General features: G+C 39.3%; 1 long non-coding RNA gene across 1 annotated transcript; it reads right to left on the bottom strand.

The window, feature by feature from the left end:
- Positions 1 to 3,980: 3,980 nt before the first annotated feature.
- On the bottom strand, positions 3,981 to 26,130 carry LOC144579386 (uncharacterized). The gene is made up of 4 exons (XR_013526815.1): positions 26,054 to 26,130; positions 21,809 to 21,811; positions 11,884 to 11,952; positions 3,981 to 4,482 (listed from the first exon to the last, which is right to left on the bottom strand). It is a non-coding gene; the product is annotated as an uncharacterized LOC144579386 (long non-coding RNA).
- Positions 26,131 to 26,562: the final 432 nt, after the last annotated feature.

Below are 26,562 nucleotides of genomic sequence, written 5' to 3'. Positions count from 1 at the left end.
TGCAGTTTCTGCAGACTGTAGCTTCAGCAATATGTCTATTCCAGGTTGTACAAAAAAAGAGTTTCACTGAGGCTTTTGAAGAAACCTTCCTGGGAGTATCATGCTTTTCCCTGCTTCTTTGCTAAAGGTGACATGACTGTCTATCAAGATGGCACTTACTAACCACCAGGGTTGGTAATTCATTCATTCAGGAACAGTTTGTAAATGTTTACCATGTGCCAGACTCTCTGTTAGATGCTGATTATACAGATTAAAAATATAGTGTCTGCTCTCAAGAGCTTACCACCCTTTGGGGAGAAGAGTCAAACAAATAATCATTTAGAATACAGCAGAGCGATGGCCAGCTAACCGGATTCCTGAAAATGTGTTTGACTTTATCCTACCCTCTCTTTTCTCATTCATTTCCTGGCACGGAAGTCTGGCCTAGGCTTTTGTGTGATACTGATCTTCCAGGACTATATAACCTTCCAATCCAATGGCCAGTTTAACCTGCACCACACCCATTTTCCAACAGTATTTGTCACGTAGCATCACCCAGTAATTTTCTCAATTCTCTCTTTTCTTGGTCCCCAGGACTGTGCAATATATTGATTTTTCTCCTTATAATTTTGAAAAAAATTTCTTCTAAATTTCCTTATGTAGAGTTGTTTTCAATATTTGGCCCCTAAATGTTAGGACTACATAGAATTTTATGTATTTATTTCTATATGTGCTTTCTTTAAATAATTTCATCTCTTAGCCTCTCCAACAAAACAGAGCCTCCAAATCACTCCCATATATATTCCATTGTCATTTTTGTCCATGAGATTTTGGAAATGCCTCCAAGCTTTCATTCAAGATGGTAAACAGAGCTTATATATTTAACTACACCATAGTAAATTTCCATTTATATTCACAGTGTTATGTAAAAACATATACATTTTAGAAAACTGCATCAGTGTTACCAAACAGGGAAGGATGCCATTCACATATTCAATATTGTGAGGATGTTTTTCCAAGATTTAATATAGGTCTTGGATTCCTGGATTGAAAAATTACTAGCCTATGATGCAATGCATGGGAAGGCAATTCCCCAGATCTCCAAAACACTCATGGCAGAATTGGAGAAATGGGGAAGACTAGGCAATCCAGAGAGTCCAAATCTCCCAATTGGGATGACTTCAGCATGGACATCAGGAAAATCCTTGAGAGTCCTAGGCTTGGACTCTTACTCTGGGGATCTTTGACCATTGACATTCTCACGAGGAATGCCAAATAAAATGGGGGCATTTTCTCAACAAGACACTGACACTGGCCTGACTACTCTGTTCTATTTCCTGTACTTTCATGTCACCAGATAAGGACACCAGTTTTAAGTGAGGAGTAGGAAGGGAGCTAGTTACAAGCATTTATCCACTGGGAAGGTTTTATTCTTCTGACATGGGTTTATGTCTCTGTTTGTGGATATTTGTCACTTGCATTTGTTGTAGAAGCCCAAATTTACCAGGGGTTCAGTTACTGTTTTTTTTTGTTTTTTGTTTTTGTTTTGCAACAGAGTTTTACTCATCCCCCAGGTTGGAGTGCAATGGTGAAAACTCGGCTTACTGCAACCTCCTCCTCCAGGATTCAAGCGATTCTCCTGCCTCAGCCTCCCAAGTAGCTGGGATTAAAGGCATGTGCCACCACACTCAGCTATTCTTGTATTTTTAGTAGAAACAGGGTTTCATCATGTTGGTCAAGCTGATCTCAAACCCCCAACCTCAGGTGATCTGCCTCACTCGGCCTTCCAAAGTGCTCAGTTACTGTTTATTGGGCAATGCAAATATCCATGTTGTGAGACTCTTACAAGAAGTCTTCCTCCTAACAAGGCACACCAACAGGGCAGTCTCCATGTGCCTCTGTCCACTGTCCGCTCCAATTACATTTCTAAAAGATCAGACTTGACTCCAATGCCCCACTCCTTCTCCTTCAGCTCCTGCTGCCTGCACTGATGGATGCTACTGCCTGGTGGGCATACCACTTGCTTTACAACAACTGGAAAGAGGATCATAATGTAACAAACCTTGCTGCTGTGTTTCTTTGTTTCTACTCCCTCAAGTTGGTTGTAACACTGAAGTTGGCTGCTGCCTCTTCTCCCTAATTGAAATGACTTTGTTCATTGCTATGGTTTGAATATGTGTGCCATCATCCCCAAATTAACAGGCTAAAGACTAATCACCAATGTGAGGCTATTAGAAGGCAGGGCCTTTTGGAGGTGATTAGATCATAAGGGTGGAACCTTCATTAAAGCCCTTATAAAATAGGCCTAGAGGGCCGCCTTTTCCCTTTTATCATATGAGGACACAGTGAGAAGATACCATCCATACATCAGAAAGCAGACACTGAATTTGCCTTGTGAGAAATTTTCATTGTTTATAAGCTACTTTAGTCTATGGTATTTTGTGCTAGCAGCACAGATGGACTAAGACACTCATCAAGAAACCCTCTTCAGTAAAGTCCTAATTTAAGTACTTAGTGTGGGTACTATGCCATGGTGTATCAGTCAATTATTATCATAAACATTTTGTGTGACAAACAATCACAAGATCTTAATGCATGACAACAGCATTACTTATTTTTCTTGCTTCTGTGGGTCAGATATGGCTTTGCTAGGATAGGATGGGCTTGGCTACAGGTCATATTTATATTGTTCCAACCATCTTTTCTTTTGGAGGCAACAGACACCTGAGCCATGTGCTTCTCTTGATGGATCACAGGAGGCAGATGGTAAGCCGAAACACAGAATACATCGCAAGCCCCATCCTTGAAACTGGGACACTATCCATCAGCTACAGGCCCTATGATTAAGTCCATCAAAGATGAAGTAGATGGAACTCCAAATAAACAAAAATAAAGGTGACAGGTAAAAATAGGAAACAGTTGAAGTGGTGGAATAAAACTCTAAGCTTATGAATGATTTCAGGACTATAACACATGTCTTTCCAAGTTGTGGTTGGCTATGTGTAATAGATTTATCTATTTATCCCAATTTTTCCCTCCCTCCAAGCCATGAGATTATACATCTACCCACTTTGTAGTATGGCTTCTTAGTTACTGGATCTTGAATCAGTCTAGCCTGCAATTTGATACTGTAAACAGGACATTTTATATTGACCCTTTTCTTATCTATGCTGATGTAAATTTCTCCTAATATGTATGTTTGTGTGATACACACAAACATTATTTGACACCCATATATATATGTATGTCTGTATATGTCTACATATATATTTGTGCAAATGTGAATTTGTAAGGGAGGGGAATTAAATGAATAAGGCTTAAATTGCCATCCTGAACCAGAAGAACTTTGAGTTATTTTTCCATGTTTGTTTAAGTGTGTTTCTTCTAAAGGGACTGTTCATCATCGTGATATCCTAAACACACAATATTGTTCCTGGACTAGTCGTACATATATATACCCAACAAATCTTCAAATTAAATTATTAATCAAATTAATGATTTGGCTCTACTCTTTCCAAATATTTTATGATGATAGAAACTTAAATCCTGTATTAAAATCTTGCATCTTTTGATCTCATTCATTCTGTGACCCAGCAGCTTAATCCTGCCTTGCTCACCTTGTATATTCCCTAGTTCCATGATGCCTCCTTTGAGGTGGGGTGAAATATGCAGCAAATAGCTCAGGTGCAAAGGCACCATTGTCTGTTAACAGAAGTTAACAGATGTGAGTTTTTAGCAGAGATGGTACACAAGGAAAGTTAATATCAGTAAACTGTGGTTCTGACTTTCCTGCTACCATGGAACTTCTTAAACCACTTTATCACCCTAGCTTCAGTTTTTCAAAAGCAAAATGGAAATGCATTTTTAAAAGCTACCTTTCTTCCCCACCTTACCTTGGTATAGCAAATGAAATGTTTGAGAATAGGCCGTGAATAAAAAGTGTTACAAAAATATGATCTGCAATTATTAAAAGAGAAATTTAATAAATCCAAAGACTATTGTTTAGAAAGTAATTATGAGTTGTGTCTCTTAGGTCAAGGAGAAAAGAACAGAAAGATATGGAGAAACTATTTCTAGTTCCCCCCTGCCTAGATGAAAGGCTTTAAACACAGTACACAATCACAGAAAAAGAAGTACTCCTCAAAATATAAAATGCTCCCCATCTTACCTCCCCCACTACCCACATCCAAGAATCCTAGGATGGGGGCAGGTAAAGAGGAAAAGAGATTAGCAGCTCCAGAAGGGGGTTGGTCTCTATGGGAGGGATTTTTCAGAATCTGTCAGCCTCACTCAACCTTCAGGGTTCTGGCTAATGTATTTTGACAGGGAAGAGAGTTGATTCTGATTAAATGAATCCTTTTATGTAGAGAGAACTTCTGGGGAGTAGTGCAGAGTGAGAAAAACCAAAACCCATGACTTCCTCATGTGGAATTCTGGGCTGATGCACCATCTGACTCCAGGTAATCACGGGTCATTTTTTTCAATGGCATCCATATTCCTGGTCTGGAAAAAAAAACGTTTGAAAGACTAAACCCCATGCTGAAGAGCTGATTGTTTATAACAATAGCTAACAATAAGTGTTCTTGAAATCCCTTTCTAATCAAAGGACAGGGATTGTCAGAGCAGATATCACTGTATTAAGGCCAAACTGAAAGCCTGGTCAGGGCTTCTATGCTATAGACAAAACCACTAACAAAGGCAGCTCTAAGATGTTTCTGTGAAAGATTCAGAAAGAACACTAATTAACTCAGACAGGGAATCTTCCAAAGATGTATTCCTTCTGTTGAAGAATATCCTGTATTGGCATTTTTGTGAATCGTTCTTGACATTTTGCCAGTTCTGCTGTCAGCTTTCAAGGGATACAGAAATAGTGAGTAGATTCTTAAAAGCAAAAATCTATAAAACAAAGTCTGATTACAACACTACTGGCAGGCTTAAAAACAAAATACGGAGTCATTAAAAACACAGGCCATTAAAAAACAAAACTTCTAGCAAAGCCTCCTGTGGTAAAATAGCTTCATCTGGTTGGTGAAAGGCCACACCTGAAAGAGCTAACTTAGATTAAATTACAGTGTTCTCTGGATCACAAGTGTTTTGGGTTATTGTTTAGTGTACATGTCTGGGTGAGCAGACAATCATACATGTATACACACATTCATTCAGTGAATATTTATTCAACAGCTATTATGTGCCAGACACTGCTAATAAACTCTTAAGAGAGCTACTGTTATTACTTTCTATAAACTACTAATTGTTCTAAAAACAGTAATTTTTAAATGTTTAAATGTTTATTTGATGCTTCAAGTAACTGAACCTTTTAGACATAAGTAGTATGTGCAAGTTCATTATAAAAATTTAAAGTAGAATATCAACTGCTAAAGTAGAAGTAAAGTATCTATTCATGAGTCCCTGACTTCCATAGCCCCAACCACCACTTCCTGCAGAAATATTATTCATGGAGCATGATTTAAAGAGTATTACGTTTTTGACACCCAGAATTTGCCAATAACGTTCAAAGTGATGTGACAGAAGTCACATTCCACACTTGTACTCTTTCTCTTTATTCACATAGCACCCATACTACTTAGAAAACCGTAATTTCAGCTCCCTCACTTTATCCCCTAAAATGACTGACCATAAGAGAAAATCCAAGTTTTCTTCCTTCCTTCCCTCCTTGCCTGCCATCCTCCCTCCTTGCCTGCCTGCCTTCCTTCCTTCCTTCCTTCCTTCTTTTCCTTCCTGCTGTCCTCCCTCCCTCCCTCTTTCTCTTTCTTTCTTTTTTTCTCCTTTCCTTCTTTCTTTTCATTGTTTTTAAATTATATGCATAGGCCAATATAACATAGACCCAAGTTTACAGGTTGTCAAGAAAACAGTAAGAAAGACAACATTTTCACTAAGAACTGCAAACTGAACCAGAATAGAGGACACAGTGCATTTCTTTGTAACTTGGAAAGTGGGGTCATGGAGAAGCTACTGTGTAAAACAGGCATATAAAATTTTGGCATTAAAGAAGACTCTCGCTCAGCCAATGACACATGGACTGCCTGGATATCCTCAAATTCTGATTCCACATTTGTTTTTAGAAAACAAAACAAATGAACAAACAACAGCCCAATATTCACCTGCCACATGCTACAAAACATGGGCCTGAGAGAATTTATGAGCAAAGGCAGGATGTGTACTTTAAATATGTTTGTATAGCATTTGGAATCCTCAGAGAATGGGGCCTGGGTAAACAAAACACAGTAATATTTCACAAAGCTGGGTGAGAGAGTGGCTGTGGACCCTGGCCATTCCCTGGACATACCTGCCTCTTATCAAGCTCGTATCACAGTCTGATGGGGATGCTCCTCTCTTGCCCTTGCTGTTCAGTAACTCCTGCAAGTGCAGAAGAGATTGGGGATTTTAGGCAAGGGTCAGGAGTCTCTGCCCATCTCCACTGCCCCAGCACCCATTCTGTGGCCACCCCCATCAACTGGCATTTTGCAGACCATCGTGGGAAAAAAAATGGTTCCTGGGCAGAGACTATCAGCAGGAATTTTGGCTGAGGAAGACAGACAGCTCCTGTATAGCACTGTATTTCTTTCTCTACCTTAGTAATAGCCAGAGAATACTGGAAATAACTGGCTGAGTAAATTGCTTTTGGAAAAAATGTGTTCCCATCCAGTGGTCTCCTCCTTCTCTTTTTTGGCTTCTGGTTCTCTCCCCTCCTTCCTCATCTCCTGCTAACCCTCTGCAAGCATGAAAATCTCTCTTCTCTTTCAGGTGATACAAATCTACTGACAAAGCTCAGGGAAAATGTATGTAATATGTAACGTCTTCCCAACAATTCAGAATGTCACCTCCAGCTTTCCAGGACATGAAGCAGGTGTGGTCTAGGTCACAAACATCATCCATCTTCACATTCACGCAGCCAGGCCAGCATGTAGGGGCCACTTGCAAACATGTCAGCCACTTGCTGACCCCTAACAAGGTCTGTCTCTTGAGGCTTATCCACAAGCTTTAGCCTGAAGACCTTTGGCTGGCAAACCATGATCCCAAGCTGAGGAGATAGTTCAGATTCCTGGCTAGGAGAATTCCACAGAATGAAGTTGTTAACATTGTTGCCACTTCCAGCTTCCTTCTCACTCCAGCCTGGGTTTTCCACCCTGAAACTTGCTCTGGATTCCTTTGAACAGCTTTGTTATCAGCTGCACAGATCCTGTAACACAGCCTTCGAGTGTGGCTCTCTTCAGTAGTGGTTAAAATTACACAGAAACACACTTTTATTGGGAGTTACTGCTGTGAACTTCCTTTACACTAGGGAAATAATACAACTTATAAAGCAGGTGTCTGCCAAATTAATGAGCTCAGTCTGCACTGCTTTCTGACACCAACAACCAATTCTCTGGCTCTCTAGACATCAACTAGATATCCTACAATTCAATTCTGTTCTGACACTATCTACCTAGAGTTAGCATCAGAGCCCATGAGTTAAGAACTTACTCTCACAAGACCGTGGCCACTTTAGATACCAGTTCTACGTCCCAGGCTGTCCTGCCGACTGACTGGATATAAATTTGAAGGTTTTCATTATCTTCTTTTAAGTTTTGCTAATTTTCTAGTACAGTTCCTAGAACTCAGGAAAACACTTTATTATTTATTATAAAGGATATACCTCAGGAATCACCAAATAAAAGAGATATACAACACAATATATTGGGGGAGAGCGTGCACAGAACTCTTGTGCTCACTCTGGGCATGCCACCCTCCCAGTACCTCAATGTATTCACCAAGTCAGAATCTCTCCATACCCCAGTGTTCAGAGTTTTTATGCAGGTCTCATCACACAGGCTTAACTGATTACATCATTGGGCATCAGTGACTGGTCTCAACCTTTAGACTCTCTCCCCCAAGGGGTCACTGCTTGAGGCTGAAAGTTCCAACTTTCTCATGCCTTGATCTTTCTGGTGAGCAGTTGCCATTCTAAAGCTGTCTAGGGCCTAAAGACACCAGTCACATGTCAGCATACAAAAGACACTCATTGCCCTGGAGATTCCAAGAAGTTTAGGAGCTGTGTGCCAGGAATCAGGGACAAAGACCTCATCTATTTCTTATTGTGTCAAAGGAAATAATAGAGTTTACAAAGCAGGGTGTCTGCTAAATTCAATCTAAATTAATGAACACAGAGATCCAGGAGCAGAGGTGTTGCCATGTGTGTGCCCACCCTCTCCACCCACATGCACTAATCATCAGCAAACATCTCCTGTGTTCGTTTGCTAAGGATAATAGCCAAGTACTGCACGTTCTCACTTATAAATGGGAGCTAAATGATAAGAACTTATGGCCGGGCGTGGTGGCTCACGCCTGTAATCCCAGCACTTTGGGAGGCTGAGGCGGGTGGATCACGAGGTCAAGAGATCGAGACCATCCTGGTCAACATGGTGGAACCCCGTCTCTACCTAAAAACACAAAAAATTAGCTGGGCATGGTGGCACGTGCCTGTAATCCCAGCTACTCAGGAGGCTGAGGCAGGAGAATTGCCTGAACCCAGGAGGCGGAGGCTGCCGTGAGCCGAGATCGCGCCATTGCACTCCAGCCTGGGTAACGAGAGCGAAACTCCGTCTCAATTAAAAAAAAAAAAAAAAGAACTTATGAACACCAAAAAGGAAATAACAGACACTGGGATCAGCTTGATCGAGGAGGGTGGGAGAAGGGAGAGGAGCAGAAAAGGTAACTATTGGGTACTGGGTTTAATACCTGGGTGATGAAATAATATGTACAACAAACTCCCGTGACACTTGTTTGCCTGTGTAACAAGCCTTCACATGTACCCCTAAACCTGAAATAAACATTAAAAACTAATCTGCATTAATGCAGTCAGGCCTGCCTTTGTCTGGATGTAGGAAAGATTATCTGAGAGTCTGACACCTCTAAAGGTCTAGAAGGAAACATTTACCATCTTCTTCTCTGAGGGCAGCTACCTGTGAAGTTTCATCTACATAACAAGATCACCTCGCCTAGTCAAACCTCCTCTTTTCTCCCTTCTATAAAGTTCTTTGCCATCATAACCCATTCTGGGCCATTCTCTGAAACCTTGTTCTTTCTGTAACCTCAAGATGGTATATAAGCTTCTGCACCCTATCGGGGGATGGGGGTTGGGTCTTCATTCTGAAGGCTCCTGTAAATATGTATTAAATAAATTCATATGCCTTTTCTCCTAAAAAACAAACAAACAAACGCCTTACCTGTGAGTTAACTCCAGACCCCAGGACATACCTCATCTGAGACCCAGTCTTCAGGGACTTTTCTCTAGCCCTGTCATCTGATATCGTTGAAATAGATTGAACTTGACTTTCTGAGCTCCTCTTTTGGTTCCTATAGCCTGCAGCTCTGCTTACATGTGTCTATGTGATTTCTCATTCTAGTCAGATTACAAACTAACTGAGACACAGATCTTGCACAAAAATGTTCTACTGCCATCTCAGCATCTACTTCAGTGTCTTCCCAAGCAGCAGTAAATGTTTGCTAATTAATTCATAAAATAGATATATAAAATATCTCTTACTGGGAATCATACTAATGACAATAAAAATAACCTTTAAGTAACATGCATAAAATGTCAGGAACTTTACTAAATATACATTTAATAATTAATTTAATTTATGTGAACCAGCTGTGAAAGAGAGTTAACATACTTTCTACCCTGGAGAAAACCAAAGTTTAGAGAAAAAAGCTACAGAAACTGACTCAGGGTCATGCATATGCCTCCTAATCCCCAGAATGTTGAGCCAAGGTGGAATTTTGAAGGTATCATTAACAAGATTTTTCAGTGCTCAGTAGGGAAGATTGATTTTCTCTAACAAAATGGAACTCTCACTTCACAAACTCATACAGAACGTTCTCTTTATAAGTGATCAGGATTTGCAATGTGCTTATCCAAGTGCTCCTAGATCTTTAGTAAAAGTCATCTGTATATCACAGAATAACTGAGCGAGGAGGACTAAAAAATATTTAGTTCACAAAAAATTTACTTTTCACGTCCAGCTGATATCTTTAAGCTTCTCTAGGCAGGAAATACTTCAGAGCTTGAGTTCATGACATACAAATGGTCTCTGGCATTATCTTTTTACTTATTTTTAATTTTATGATGGTCCAAAAGTGATACATATTCAATGGAAAACATACTTTGAATTTTGAATTTTGATCCTTTCCAGGGATGCTATGTTATGATGAGGTGCTATTTTCCCTCTCTCTCTTTTTCTCTCTAAATTGTTTTCTCTTTCTTAAAAATTATTTTCTATCCCTTCTCTTTAGAATGTAACTTCTTGAGACAAGAGACGTGGTGATCTTATTTACTGCTATATCACCAGTGCCTACAGCAACAACTGGCACATAGAAAATGCTCAATGAAACTTCCCTAAATAAATACATTGTAAGACACACACACACACACACACACACACACACACACATATGTACTACACGCATGTGTTGTGGCAATATATACATGTGTGTATATAATACCTATACAATTTGAATTTGAATAAAAGTTTGTTTATAAAACCACTGATCAAGCTGGTCATAAAAAACTGCAATTTTATTGTGTGATAAGTAAAATGTTGAGGTTAAAGGTGCATTATAAAAAAAATTAAGAAACATATTGCATTGGCTTTTTGGTGAAAAGATAAGTGGGAATCCTTTGGGCAAAATAGGTTATTGATATGAAAGAAGTATCAGATAAATACCTACCTTTGAAATACTGAGTTATTGTAATATACATATACAGTCACTAAATGTTAACCTTAATTTCATGTTGTCATTCTGGTTTGCATCCTTAACGCATCATTTCTCTGGTGGGTTTGAAAGATGCTGTATTAGAGACTGTCACTTGCAAGTTTGAGGCACCTGAAGCTACTGTAGAATGACTGACATGAGCATTGAGAGACCCGCATAGACTCTGCCAGCAAGCATTTATCCGGAGTAAAGAGAGCAGATTAGATAATTGGATAGTTGAGCAAGAATTCATATATGCATTTGATGGACACAAAAACGTGTTCAAGAATGCAAATTTGAGGAAGAACCTTGTTTGCTATAAGAAAAACATTGGGATTGGGATTTGGAGACTTGAGTTTGAGTACCTATAACTAGGTTTTCACTTTACCCTTCTGACCTCAGTCAATTTATCTGTAAAATAAATGGCTGTTGCAGTAAATTTCCCTTCCAATTCTACAATTCTATTAACAAATATTTCTCACATTTATAGGCCTCTCTGAAAATTAAACAAAAATCTTACAATAAATTACTCCTCTTAGGCCAGGCGTGGTGGCTCACGCCAGTAATCACAGCACTTTGGGAGGCCGAGGCGGGTGGATCACGAGGTCAAGAGATCAAGACCATCCTGGTCAACATGGTGAAACCCCGTCTCTACTAAAAATACAAAAAATTAACTGGGCATGGTGGCGTGCCTGTAATCCCAGCTACTCAGGAGGCTGAGGCAGGAGAATTACCTGAACCCTGCGGTGAGCTGAGATCACGCCATTGCACTCCAGCCTGGGTAACATGAGCGAAATGACATCTCAAAAAAAAAAAAAATTACTCCTCTTCTGATAAATTCAGTGTAAGCTGAGCCTTTGCTGGACTTTTCAATGTCTGAATTAAGTACTACATGATGCCTGCCTCCAAGTGTCTCCCTAACGTAGTTGATAATATAAACAAAAGTAGAGCTCTACAAAGAAAAACATGCTTTGTTCTATTACCTGAAGGGAAGAAAAGCTAGAGAGCCCTCTAAGGCACTCAGGGTTATCCGTCTCTAATCTAGCCTGGGGTTCTTGAACTATGGATGATGCTTCCTATTTGAAGCTCAGCACTACTCACCTTCTGCCTTCTAAGTCTTTCAGTCGCTTGTTTTTCACTATCACTTACCTCTCTGGTTTTATTGTATTCCTTCTACTCTTCTTCCTCTTGCCAATTATGTCCAGTCTATGCCACCTACTGAATGATAGAGAATGACAGCGCTACCTTCTTAACACATACAATCATAACCCTTCAAATTGCTGTAGCAATACATCAGCTCTGACCTCTGTTTGCTTCTCACAAGTAGAGTACAAATAACTAATATCAGCAATGAAAGAGAGGCTGTCAATACCGATACCATAAACACTGAAGAAGATCATAAGAAATACTATGAACAACTATGTCCCCACACATTTGATTATTAACTGAAATGAAATTGACTAATTCTTTGAAATACATAAACTGCCAAAACTCACACAGGCTCTGTCCCCTTAACAAGACTGGAAGAGGCAAACAGTACGTTATCAGCCTCTGCCCACTAGCTAATGGGAAAGGCAGTTTAAGGCAGTCCAATGCCAAGGAACCTAGGCAAGCTCTGTTCACGGCTTTTCACTTGTCATCTATCCATTGGTTTAGGCTGCTTTCATGCTTAAAAACTGAGCTTCTCTGTGACTACAACTTTGGCAAACATAGGCACTATTTAGCCCATACTTGATCTTCTTTTCATGATCTTTGTCTCATGAGATAGCACTGTGCTATCTGTATTCTTCCCTGTTCATGAAGGCCATGTCATCTCACACTGAGGGGCTAAGCGCCAAATGCCATCTGTAGCTTTGTTCATTAAATAATAAATACTACCACCTCATGACCAAACTCACTAAACAATGTGTTTCTTGGATTCCTCTTTGGGTACCATAAAATCCAACCAGATCAATTTTCATCTACCTCCTTGTCCTCCTTTCTGAGTTTCCTTTCTATTGGCTAGTTATGACAATTTCTAGATATTACCTACATAATGGGATGATGTCTCATATTTTAATCTACAGGCACAGTAGGAAGCAAAAAGCAGTTTAATGCTTCAGCCAAATGGCAATATGTCATAGTTTCAAAGTAGTGTGAAACATTGGAATCGGACCTGGCTTAGATACCTGGTGCTGCCCTATACCTTCTACGTAAACTTAAGCCATCACTCATTCTTTTTATTTGGTTAAGTCTAACTTGAGAATACAAATGTCAAATTCATATGGATGCTGTACAAATTATATATATAATTCCATTAAAAATACATACATGTATATATGTGGAATATATCACAGAACCTGTGTAAACACTCAACAAATAGAAATTAAAGTGAAGCCTGACCTAACATTTGCTTCACAAATGGCTACATCATCTGTCCAATAGAAGCATTTTATTTGAATCAATTCTGTTTCTCCCGATATCTTTGGCCTCCTCTGTTCCATATATAGAATTTAAAAGGCTCTCAGGAACCATGTGTTGCCCTTTTGTTGAGGAATGGGTTGAAGCTTTTTCAATGTCTCATTTTGTGCTGAGAACAGAGTTATAATTAGAGTTCTGGTCTATGCCCCAGGCTAAAGCATCTGGGAGGCTGTTGAGAATGGAGTAGGGCCACTGAGGGCTGGAGCCCTCTTTCATGCACAACACTAGAAGGCAGGAGTAGAGCACTCCATTTCTGTTCTTTGCTGGCCATGATGTAAGAGAAAAGTAGGAAGTAGCAAAGAACCAGAGAGGCAAGCACCTTGGTTATGTAATATCTGCCAAATACAGTTCTAATGTATATTGGCCAATTACATTTTTCTCAAACAGCCTGGGAAGCTTCTCAACATATTTTTATCAACATAATCAGGTACTATCAGAAAAACAGGTAAGCTAGAGCCAACACACCTCTGAGTGTCAAGTGCTGAAAATTCTAGGATATGTAGTTCAAGGCTAAATAGGAAGCTATTTTGAATTTTAATGGGAAATAATGAAAAGAGAAAGGAAGAGAACTTAGGTTAAACACCTACAGTGAATAGGATGATGAAGTCTATGGAGAGCTGGCAGGGTAGAACTGGCTTTCGTGGCTAGACATGGACAAATTACCCAAGGTGGAGTGAGTATTCTGTGGCGAACTGCCTTGGGAGCCTTAGCCTCTTTGTCTCTAGCTGTGTCTGGGATCCAGGCTGAGATGATCTCAGTTAGAGCTAAAGTGTAAAACTGTCTCCATAGATTTCCTCCATGGTCCTCTTTGGAGTAGGTTGAACTAGATACTGTTGTCGGAGGATTGAGGTCATCATTACCATCATCTTGACCAAATATGTATCCTGACCTTAATGCAGAGAACCACCTGATACCTTCCTCACAGCCTAACACAGGGGGAAAGTCACGTATTGGAAACTCTTAGTTTCCATATGCATGTTGAACACAATCTTAGATCTAAGAACCAATTTCGTCTTGTGGTTAAGAGAACTAATAAATTTCCTCTCTAGGAGATGGGCAGTCTAGCACCAAGTCAGCTTGATGGTAGTTTTGGCTCTGGCTTGAAATCCAGTCCCAAGAAGAGAATGTTTTATTATTCCTTATGTGCCAAGGTCTTCTCATCTCTTTCAGTGCCACTTTCACTAATGTAGGTCCATCTGGCCCAGTTCTCCACCTTGAATTTTCCCACCCCTTCCATTCTAACTGCCTTAGCTCTTAGTAGTCCTTCTGGGAAATGGTTCCTGAATGCTGCTCCTAATCCTCTATTCATAAGCCACAACTTTCCAGTAAGCATCTGGACTCTCCATACTCTTCCCCGCTGGTTCTCCACTCCCATGATGCAGTAACCATCTACTTGGCCAGCCGCCATCTCCAGCAAGCTGCCCAGCCTGCAGCCTGCCACCTGGCTGGACTGCTGTCTCCAACTCTCAGCTACCCTCCTTTCACCTTTCACTTATTCTTTTTTGTTCTTCTCCTGATCTCTCTTTCATCTGTCCAAAGCTCCCTTGGTCCCACTTATCTATGGCTCACGAGTCTCTGTAGTTCAACTGGACTCTACAAGTCAAATAATTCCTGCCTCCACAAAAGTTGAATTATAGATCCTGCTGGGTTATAGTAATAGCAGTAGGGCTAAGTAGGAAGTAGCAACTAGGTACAAAAATAAACTAAACTAGGCTCTTAGACCGAGTCTTAGTATTTCATTGGAAAATGTGGCAATGAAGAAATTACCATGAAAGGCAAATTATACCAAAAGGTGTTAGAGGTGAAAAAATTTTTAAAATGGTCCATGTTTCTAGCTTCCAACTCCTCTGCTTATTTCATTTCTTGTTTGCACACAGTATGCTCTGAACCCATACATTTTGCAGAATTATTACGGAGCTTCCTACAGCAGCATTGCCCACCTCAGCCATGTCTACAGCACTATACAGAGAGGACTTGCTCACAAGAAACATGAGAAAATAACCCGTTTTCCTCTCTGACATACCTGTCCCTCGCCTTCATTCAGTGTTTGGGATCTACATGCTGAGTTCAAATCCACATACTACATTTTTGCTCCTTTTATTTTCTTAAATGCTCGGCTCATCTCATGGGTGAAAAGAGAATGTTGTTTTCTGCCTCCCACTTCATAATGCAGGACAAAAAGTATTTCCATCATCCATCTGATATCTGTCTTCTGCAAGAATCTGCACCCACCTAATCCACAGGGAGACATAAAAATTTGACTTAGGAATGAGTTGTGAATTTTTCTTTAATGGTTAGATCAAAGGAGCTTGCAAAGCCCAGGTTACTGGAGCATGTGTACAGTGTGTGTGTAAGGCAACAAGTGAATGGTTCAGATACAAAAGGCGAGGAAAGGAACCTGGACCCTTTGTTGCCTTTACTCCTGCCTCAGGATAACTATGAGCAACAATCTCTGGGATGTTGCTCTGTATAGAACCATTTAATTATGTAAGTTTGAGAAAGGGTGGTGTGACATAAACAAAAAGTGATAAATGTTAAAGACATCAAAGTCTTTTCTTAAACTGATAGTTATTATCAGCCACTTACCCCTCTTATTACCCCTTTGAGCACTAGATGCTCAAGTATAATCCACGGCTTGACCTTTTCATGAACCCACTATTAGAATAAATCATAGGGTCCTTTGCACTTCTACCAGTGCTTGTACAAATTTCTATCCCCTCTGTAACACAACCATCCACTTATGTTTTAGTGTCTCTCATTTGACTGTGAATAATTTGAGGGTAGGACATGTGTCTCAATGAACATATAGCTAGAACAGTGCCTGATGCCAGACAGATGCTCAATATATAATCATTGAATGATTAAATGGAAGGATGACAAATGTAACATTGAACTCATTGAACTCATTCTCCATGAATGGAAGTTTACATTTGGTCCAGAATGTTTTATTGATCCTGGAAGGTCTCTATTTTGCAAGAAAAGTGTCAGCAGCAAAGGAAACCACAATACTGACGTTGCTAAAAACCTTGGTTCCCCCAAAGAATGCTTTATCAGCCGCCATTACATTTTCCTGGTAGGTGAGCAAGTTTAAGAGGTTTCCTGGTTCCAGTAGGAAAATTTTCGTGATAACTGAAAGGAAGATGCCTCCAGTAATTGCTTTGTCATCACTGCTAGTTGGTGACTTTGAATGAAATGACATTTTAATTTCCTGAACACCTACTCCCTTTAGACATTTGCTAAGCACTTTATATATAGGAACCAATTTAATTTTCTCCTAAACTCTGCAAAATAAATATAATTATGCCTGTTTTATAAGATGATGGAATTGAGGTACAGAGAGAGTTGAATAACTTGTTCACAATCATACAGCTAGTAAGTGGTGGACCCAGACTTTTTATTTTCATGTTGTTAGAGACAAGTTCTCACTCTGTTATCCGGGTTGGAGTAAAGTGGCATGACTGTGGTTCACTACAGCCCCAAGCTCCTGAACTCAAGCAATCCTTCCGCCTCAGGTTTCTGAGTATATGGGACTACAGTCATGGACCACCACACCAGGCTCATTGTTTTCTATATATTATAGAGATGGGGGTCTTGCTAAGTTTCTCAGGCAGGTCTTGAACTCTTTTTTTTTTTTTTTTTTTTTTTTTTTGAGATGGAGTTCCGCTCTTCTTACCCAGGCTGGAGTGCAATGGCGCGATCCCGGCTCACCACAACCTCCGCCTCCTGGGTTCAGGCAATTCTCCTGCCTCAGCCTCCTGAGTAGCTGGGATTACAGGCACACGCCACCATGCCCAGCTAATTTTTTGTATTTTTACGGGGTTTCACCATGTTGACCAGGATGGTCTCGATCTCCTGACCTCGTGATCCACCCGCCTCGGCCTCCCAAAGTGCTGGGATTACAGGCTTGAGCCACTGCGCCCGGCCTCGAACTCTTGAACTCAAGTGATGCTCCCACCTTGTCCTCCCAAAGTGCTAGGATTACAGACATGAGCCACTAAACCAAGTCTCAGATATTTTTTTAACAGCCCACATTTACCAAACTCTTTACTCAGGTATTGGACTAAAAGTTTTGGATGACTGTCAGCATAAACACATTGCCTGCTAATGTTCTATTATCTTAATTTAAATGGAAAATAATTTCATTTGACCCACAAAATTAAATGCAAAGTATTTGCTGTGATAAAAATCTTGGAATCCATAGTAAAAATATCTGTAGCTATCAGTCATGACTGAGCATGGGATGATGGATGGGTTACAATCGGAGTTGGGAAGGTGGGTCATTATGCTGCCATCTGGCATATGGTAATATAGATCAGGCCTCCACTCTCGTTGATTTTGAGGTAGCCTGGTAGAAATGACAACCATGGTGTAATAGTAACATATGCATTACATGGCTTGTTTGTTCTTTCACTTAATATTTTTAGAGCACCTAACTATTACTTGCCGGGCACTGTGTAAGTTGCTAAGGATACAGAAATTAATGGTTTATTCATTCAACCTCCTCAGTATTTCTTTAATCACTTCTTTGCATCTACACCTACTGTCTCTGACATGGTCTGGACCTTTAGTTACTCTTTCCCAGATAAAACTCTCCCTGAATTGCCTCTCAACATCCTCAACCTCCTCACTGGTGTCTCAACCTCCAGTCTGTGTCCTTTCCAACTTAATTTCTGACTCATGTCAAGAGTTATTGGAGGCTACTCACTGCTGTTTGGATCATATTCTTAACATGTAACATGGCACAGAAGGTTTCTCATAATGGCACCCATATCTCCAAGACCCACCTGAAACTTTCGTTAGCTAGTTTGGTTGACCCCTTCGTTGCTCATATACCCATTCCTCTCTGATACTATGTGAAGCTGGATTTAAACTGTTAGTTCATTGTCATTTCCTAACTACCCTATGAACTTTTCAAGAAAAGGGATTTGAATACATACATTTTGTCTCCACAGTACTTCTCACAAAACTGGGACAACTAACTGTTTATCAAACATCTGCTGACTAAATAAAGACATGATCTTCACCTTTCAGGACTGTTCATTTAAAATGGCTTCATCAGAGCAATGCAAAGACAGAGGTATTTGGCAGCACTAGCACTGCAGCTGATGATTATGCGACTTTTCACAAGGTATTATTTTGGGTGAGTGATCATTTTAATGATCTTGTTTCAAATGGTCACACTCCACATTCATCAGGACATTCTAGCCTTTTGCAGAAAGACTTAGATGTACAAACATGCAGGATTCATAGCAATTAACTCCTACCCTCATTCTTTAGTCTGTTCCTTTTCCTGCCTTTGTTGCTGTCCCTTTCCCCTCCCTTCTTTCTCTTTGCCATCCTTTTTTCTTGTCTTGTACAGAATTACTTGACTATTTGATTATTACAATAGAGTTTTCCAAAGATTCACCATCAGAATGATTTAACTGACATTTAAACATATTATCAAGGAAGTAGCATGTGGTTTGAAGGTCATTGTTTGGATTTGAAATTTAAAGGTTTTCATAACGTTTAGTAAAGGTATCATAAATGCCATCCCTCTCCAGAACTAGCATTCCCATAGTCAATGACAATTGGATTTATTCAGGACTTAGATTTATTTAGCTTTGCCATGTAGTATTTGTCAAAAAAGGTTGCAGTTTCCAGGAAGTTCTTGTTCTACACACTTGCTTCTTTGGCTAACCTTGGTAGACACATGATGTTTGTGAGGATACGCTATGTGAGGTGCTGCACATCCTCACGCTCCTTCTCAGACAGGGTGGAGGCACACACCAGACCATAGCTTCCCATTTTCTTAAAGGCAAACATCTATATCACAGGTGTGACGTGGGCTTTGAAGTGGGAGAAGTTTGGTGGGGCAAAATTGATTTATCAGTCCAAACCTGACTAAATAGCAGACTAAACTCTCTCCATGGAAGGGTCATTTGAACAAATTATCAATCATAAATGAGGTCATGAACTAAAAATTTTTACTAAATTAGGTTTGATCTCTATACAACATATTCCAAAGGCTACTGTCTGTATCATGTTCAAGAGGTATCAAGATATGGACACTTAAGTCAGATGCAAGAAGCAAGAGAGAAGAGAAAAGGAGCAATAAAGATGAAAGAAAATCAACCTTGGTCCTTCCACCAAGACCCATTAATTTCCATATCATCATCTGCACAAGAAGGAAGATTCCTACATGACCAGATTACTGCCAGGATGTAAATTTTGAGTATTAAATATTAAATACCATTGGAAATAACTGAAATATACAAATGTTTTTACAATCCATCATATTTACAAAAATAAATCCATCAAGACATCCAATAAATTAGTCTTGATGAGATTTGTAATGAGGCATTAAAGATAAGCTAAGTAAACTGTTAGAAATTTAGAAAAATATATTGTAGCATAACATAGCTAATCTTAGCTCATATTTTATGCAAATAACTAGACAATAAATATTTTAGATAAACAAGATATTTAAATATTAAAAGAAACTAGACAAAGCAAACTTAATATTTTTGATTACCTAGCAGAGTTCAAAGCCATTATACCCTGAGTAGAAATTACAAAAGCTGAAAATAAAATGCTTTTTTTCCTGGTTATTCTAATCTATTGATTCTGTTTTTATCACCAGTGAAAATTAAAGATTTTAGTAAAAATGAAGTCATATTTAGCTTTTTAAAATTCCAGGGAAGTATGGATTTTATATACTCTCTCGTTTCTAGAGAAAACTGCTCATTACAGGAGCTAATAGAAGAAAAAATAATTATTCCTATTGTTGTTTCAGTTGTGTACCCGTAGATATCATTTCACATAACAGTCAGAACTGTTGATGAGATTCCTAAATAGATCACGGAGGATCACCTGTGAGCAAATATTCTCATCTCTTTACAAAGGTCAGAGATACTCTCTTTTTGTAACTGAATGAACTTGCATAAGGTAATAAGCTTCAGCCAGTGATAGCAAGTGGTTGCAATTACAACTCATGTTAGGGCAGTGTCTGTGCCAAGTATTATGAGTCTATATTGGACACACTGACACTACATGAGTATGACTACTTTGAGATGGAATGGGAGCACTCTGTACGCTGCTGGAAGAGAAAAAAGAGACAGCATAGAGAGAATCGCTACAATCCCTCTCCCAGCAAGTCACTACTCAGGAAAGTCTCTACTCCTGATCCCTTACCTTCCAAACCCCACTGTATACATGAGCATCCCTTTCCTTTGCTGACACAAAGGGTGACATTAGCTTCATATTATTTCTCTAGCACAAAGACAATACCACCAGAAACAGCAGAGACCTAGAATCTTGCTATAACACAGCCCCTGTTCTTTATAGATAAAACTTGGGGTATCAAGAACTTTAAATCATGTGTGCCCTTTGTGTGTGTTTGGCTCAAATATCTCCTTTCTGTACGTGCCTTCCTGACCCCATGGGCAGCTTCAAATCACCATAATTCACATTCAAACCCACTAAAAACTTCTAAAGGTTTAGAAGTTTGTTTTCAGTATCCTGAGGTACAAACTTCTCTAATCAACATATCTGGACTTACATCTGAGGATAGCAGGCATCCTCACGAGATTTTACATTGTTTTGCTCCCAACTGAGCTGAAAATATTTTAAGAATACAAGAATCATTTTCAATTTCTGTATCCCTGTGCTTGTATGTGTTTTCATTGCAACTTCTGTCACTTCCATTGCAGACTATCACAAAAGAGAAAATATATGGTGCAGTTGGGGTAGAGAAATTGAAGGAGAGAAACACAGGTGAATCTAGGAATTTGAGAAAATGTCTAAATAGAACACTAATTTTTGCAGGCCGACTGTTTCTGCTAAATCAGATAGGGTAACATATGCATATGGAAAAGGAAAGTGATTTTAGGAAAATAACATGATTGGTCATGTCCTTGGACTAGACATTCAGAGAGGGACCCTGTGCCAGAGATCACCAAGCCCACCCCCAGGTCTAGCGATTTGCCAGAGGATTTGTAGGATTCAACCATCATTATACTCACAGCTAATATTTACTAGAGTGAAAGGATACTATATTAGTCTATTTTCACTCTGCTGATAAAGGCATACCCAAGACCAGGCAATTTACAAAAGAAAGAAGTTTACTGGACTTACAGTTCCATGTGGCTGGAGACGCCTCACAATCATGGCAGCAGGTGAAAGGCAAAGAGGAGTAAGTCACATCTTACATGGATGGCAGTAGGCAAAGTAAAAGCTTGTGCAGGGAAACTCTCGTTTTTAATACCATCAGATCTCATGAGACTCATTCACTATCACCTATCACAAGACAGCGCAGGAAAGACCCACTCCCAAAATTCAATCACCTCCCACTGGGTTCCTCCCACAACACTTGGGAATTGTGGAAGTTACAATTCCAGATGAGATTTGGGTGGGGACACAGCCAAACCATATCAGATAGGAAGCAAACACAGCAAAGGGAAAAGACACTTGAGCTGAAAGCACTAGCTTCAAACAGTCTCTGTCAGTGGAATAAACATAGGACTTAATTCCCCAGCAGTGAGTTGTTGCAACATGAGAAAAGTGTCGTCTATCAAGGAAGTACATTAGAGACTCAGTGTCCAAGCTTTATACTGGGGGATGGTCACATAGACACCTTCTGCATTACACATTCAAAAATTCTAGGTTCACAGAAACAAAGCAGCTATACAGCATAAAGAAATTTTTGGCTGGGCATGGTGGCTCATGCCTGTAATCCCAGTACTTTGGGAAGATGAGGTGGGTGGATCACTGGAGGTCAGGAGTTTGAGACCAGCCTGGCCAACATGGTGAAACCCTGTCTCTACCAAAAATACAAAAGTTAGCTGGGCCTGGTAGTGGGCTCCTGTAATCCCAGCTACTTGGGAGGATGAGGCAGAAGAATCCCTTGAATCCAGGAGGCAGAGGTTGCAGTGAGCTGAGATTGTGCCACTGCACTCCAGCCTGGGCAACAAGAGCGAGACTCCATCTCAAAAAAAAAAAAAAAAAGAAAGAAAGAAAAAGAAATTGTTTATACCATTTCTGCACAGTGAGCCACTCTGATCATTCAGGAAATATTTAATATCAGTGTAGGCAACTATTTACCAGTCAAGTTCTCAGACACCAGTCAGTCAAAGATGGGCCTTGTAAAAAGGCCTTTCTAGGGACAGGCAGTGTCAGGCCAGCTGCATTCACTCATTTCTGCTCAGCCCCATCACTCCCGAGCTGCTTTTTTCCCATACTATGTGCAGAGCTTTAAGGAGACCTCATCTCTACATAGTTTACTATTCACATTTCAAAAACATGCTCATTTACTATTCAGATATATTCACATTTGGAAAATACATTTCCCATTCTTTATTCAATTGCTATAAGAAAAGCAGGATTAAGGAATCATGAAAGAGTTGGTATTTATAACATAATTTTTTCTTAAGATAATTTTGGCACTTCTGAGATTTCAGGTCTAATTTGAAAGCTTTGGAGACTTTTTTTTAACTTTGGGAAAATTTACTAAAACTCTAGGTTCAACCTAGAATTCCAGAGGGCCCTAAGGAGTTTCAACAATTTGGACTCAGCTTTCCAGATTTCCTGTTTTGTCTGGTTTGAGTTCTTCCCATGATAACCTACAGCAGAGCATGGAAGACTACATATAGCAAACTTGACTGGGCACCCTTATTTTTTCCACTCATATTTTGGGCTCTAGGAGTCAGAAGAGAATGCAGTCAGGAACAAGGTTCTAGCATCATCAGCACAAATTCCATTTTCTTCTCCCAAAGAGGAATTGAACAATTTTGGCCCTATTCCACCCTTCTCACCTGGCATGTATCTGCCTAAACTCCACTTTCTCTTTTTCTAAACTAATAGATTATAGTTAAAGACTTATTTTGAGAACTGGTCCCTGATTCCCTGACCGCAAATTTTCTCCTTCCTCTGAGTGTCTTGCCTCTCTTCTGTAGGTGCCTCAACTAGGACATGTCAGACAAGTCACTTTATGGGATCACCATTTTGGTATATGCATTCGATTCCTATATAAATGTGAAATTCTACACGACAGAGGTTCTTCAGATATACATCAACATGCCCTCTGAGAAAACTACAGTATGCCTATTGCTTAAGTAGGAGAAAGAGAAAAACAAAGTCAAAATAGGGTTCAGCAAGCAGACACTGGGAAAGGATGGGTGGATACCACTCATTCATCCACAGATGAGAGCTTAGAGTTGGGAAATAGAGGAGTGATGTACAGATTAACATAGCAAGAGGTGTCTCTTTTGGAAGCTGAAAATCCAACTTTGTAAGCAAAAGTCGAGATCAATGCTAACAAATATTTTTAAGGAGTCAAGACAGGAAAAATTACATTTTATTATTTCCTAACTGAGCTATGAAACATAGTCCTATTTCATGTTAACCAAAGAAATTCATTTCCAAATAAGTTTGAGAAATATTGCATACTATATTCCCTTCTTAGAGATATCTCAGGAATTATCATTTTAAAAGCTTCCAGAACATCTGTAGCAAAAGTCAAATTTATTTGACTAGAAATGTATTACCTTACTTTTTTTAAATTCTGTATTTTGTTTTTTATTAACAGAGATTTGGGTTCCATGGAACATAGTTTGGGAAACCATGTTAACCATGCATTCTTAAAAATCAGGGTATGATTGTCCTTGGTCTCTATGAAACATCAATTGATCAGCTGATTTCATGAATCTTGCCTCAGACTCCTCGTTATTGCTTAATATGTAGCTGTTTTATGAGTTAAATAGTGATCTAATGTTATCACTGTAGTTGCATTAAAAAGTTAGGCTGTATACTTGGACAATCTGAGTATAAAATGGGAAAAGTCCAATCCCAAGAAGGAAAACAACTAGATTTATTTCATAATAAGGTCTATTCAAGAGCTAGAAAGCCTTATATTGTCAAAACCACTCACACGTGATTAAGTGAGAGAATATTGGGTCCACTTCCTCAGATGCTGCTGGGTCCCAGGTTTTAAAAACACAGTTTGACCCAGGATCCTTTTCCCAGCTTTATGATTCATTTGCTGTGAAGCCAAGTGTAAGTTACTCGATTTTACTATCTCTGGTTTTCTGATCTATAAATGAGGGTAGCAGTGCACACCCATCACAGGCATGGGGAGGAAATTAATATAAATGACTTCAACCTCTCTGCAAATATGAAATCCTGGTGATCTGTGCTAAAAAGACTAACTCTGTCTTCATGCTCCATTTCTCCTTCTCACTCCCTCGGGAAGACCTACACTTGTCTCGGGGCACTGGAAAAAAAAATCGCCATACAGAAAAGTCAGTGTGTGTGGCCAACCAAATGTGATATCCAGCTAGAACTCCAGCTTATTCTAACTGAGAATTAAGTAGAAACACAGTCTCTCAGATGGCTGTTCCCTTGTCTTATCTCTCAAATAGCTATTCACTTTTCTATAATTTCAATTAGGTTTCAAAGTTTGTCTGCAGTGATGATAATTTCCGTCATCTCAATACCCTTGTGACATGAGTAGAACCAGCATTAGATTCTAAGAGAGTATTATTTGTTTTTCAGATAATAAAAAGTGAACGCAAAGAAATGAAAGGAATTGATCAGTAACAGAGTACTAGCCTTAGACTTGGCTTCTGAAAAAGAGACACAATGTCATGTCCCTCACTCTAAGTTGTCTTATAGTGCCCTCATTCAGGATCAGGACTTAACTATCAGGACCCATGGGTGACAGGAAGAGAAATCACTGTTCCTCAAGCATCCAAAAAAAATATCCTACTGCCCATTCTTCATGGCCATGTAGAAGATAGGTAGGCCCCACAACCCTAAGCTGTCAAAGTCAGAATCAAATGGAAATATTTGAAAGCTTTAGTAGAATCATAGAATTTCGTATTTGAAAAGGAGCTCAAAGGTTATCTATGCAGCTTTCAGGACAACACATTCTGTGTGGTACCTTGTTGTTTACTTAGTCTTGGTTCCTGCTCTGTCATCATTTTCTCTATCTCACCATAAACCACCAGAGTTGTCTCACTGCTATGTATGACTAATCCTCTCAGCAGGCAGAGTGCTTTACAAAATTATGAGTTATTTCACTCAAGATAATGAACCCAGCTCCAACCATGTTGCTGTGAAAGACATGATTTCATTCTTTTTTATGGCTTCATAGTATTCCATGGTGAATATTAATGTAGCATTTTCTTTATCCAATTAATTATCAATGGACACTTAGGTTGAGTTTATGACTTTGCTCTTATAAGTAGCGCTGTGATGAACGTGTAAGGACAGGTGTCTTTTTGGTGAAATTTTTCATTTTTCTTAGGGTGGGTAGCCAATACTAGGATTGCTAAATCAAATAATTGTTCTATTTTTAGTTCTTTAAGAAATGGGTATACACGGACATGAAGATGGAAATAATAAACATTAAGGACTCTAAAAGGAGGAAAAGAGGGCAGGATATGAGGGTGGAAAACTACCTATCAGGTACCATATTCACTGTTTGGGTGGAGGCTCATGAGAAGCCCAAACCTCACCATTATGCAGTAAACCCATGAAATAAAGAAGCCTAGAATAATTTTTTTAAAGGATGAGTTTGTTTTTCTGTCTCTGTATTCCCAGGAACAGTCAAAATCTAGTTCAGAAGATGCGTCAACAAATAATTTGACAGCATCTCTTTTCTCTCAAACTAGAACAATTAAATAGCCTTTTATTCTTTTTCTACTTTCATCTAATGGTTTCCCTTACTATAGCCTTTTTTTCTCCATAAAGCAAACAAAAACGATTTTATAAAGTGCAAAGCAGAATATAGTAAAACCTATATATTTATTTGCATGTACTAAGATAAAATGTATGCTCGTTATCATTATCTACAAGTGACATGCTTTCTGCCTGATACTACTTTTGCTTGGAGTCCTCCCACCTTCCCCCATCACTTGTGATGGTCAAATCAGGGAGGTTACCTTTTTACAGATAGAAGGTAGTACCCTTAAGCGAATGAATGGGCCTTGCATTTATGGTTCCTTCTACCTGAAATTCTCTTTTCCTGCATTATGACATAGCTGGATCCTTCCACTATTTAGATCTTTGGTTTAACTCATTTGTGCCTAGTGTTCCATTATTAGAATAGTAAGCTTGTGGGAAATGTTTATATTGTTGCTCAAAGTCATGGCCAAGGTATGTTTTTTCACACAAAAAAAATTGCAACCTCTGGCATAAAAGTATGAATGTTCATTTCCTTAGAGAAGGCTTCCCTGACCAGTGTAGCTTACATGGCTGTCTGCAAATAGAGGGTGATGACACACTCTATTATCTTAGCTTGCTTTATTTCAGTGAAATAAACTTATTTTTGCATGAGTTTACCTATTTATAATACATTTCTCACAATCAGAGAAAAACCTGGTAAGAACA

The sequence above is a fragment of the Callithrix jacchus genome, chromosome 14 (assembly GCF_049354715.1).
Source record: "Callithrix jacchus isolate 240 chromosome 14, calJac240_pri, whole genome shotgun sequence".
In the NCBI taxonomy this organism is placed as follows: domain Eukaryota; kingdom Metazoa; phylum Chordata; class Mammalia; order Primates; family Cebidae; genus Callithrix; species Callithrix jacchus.
This window is presented reverse-complemented; position numbering and strand designations above follow the sequence as displayed.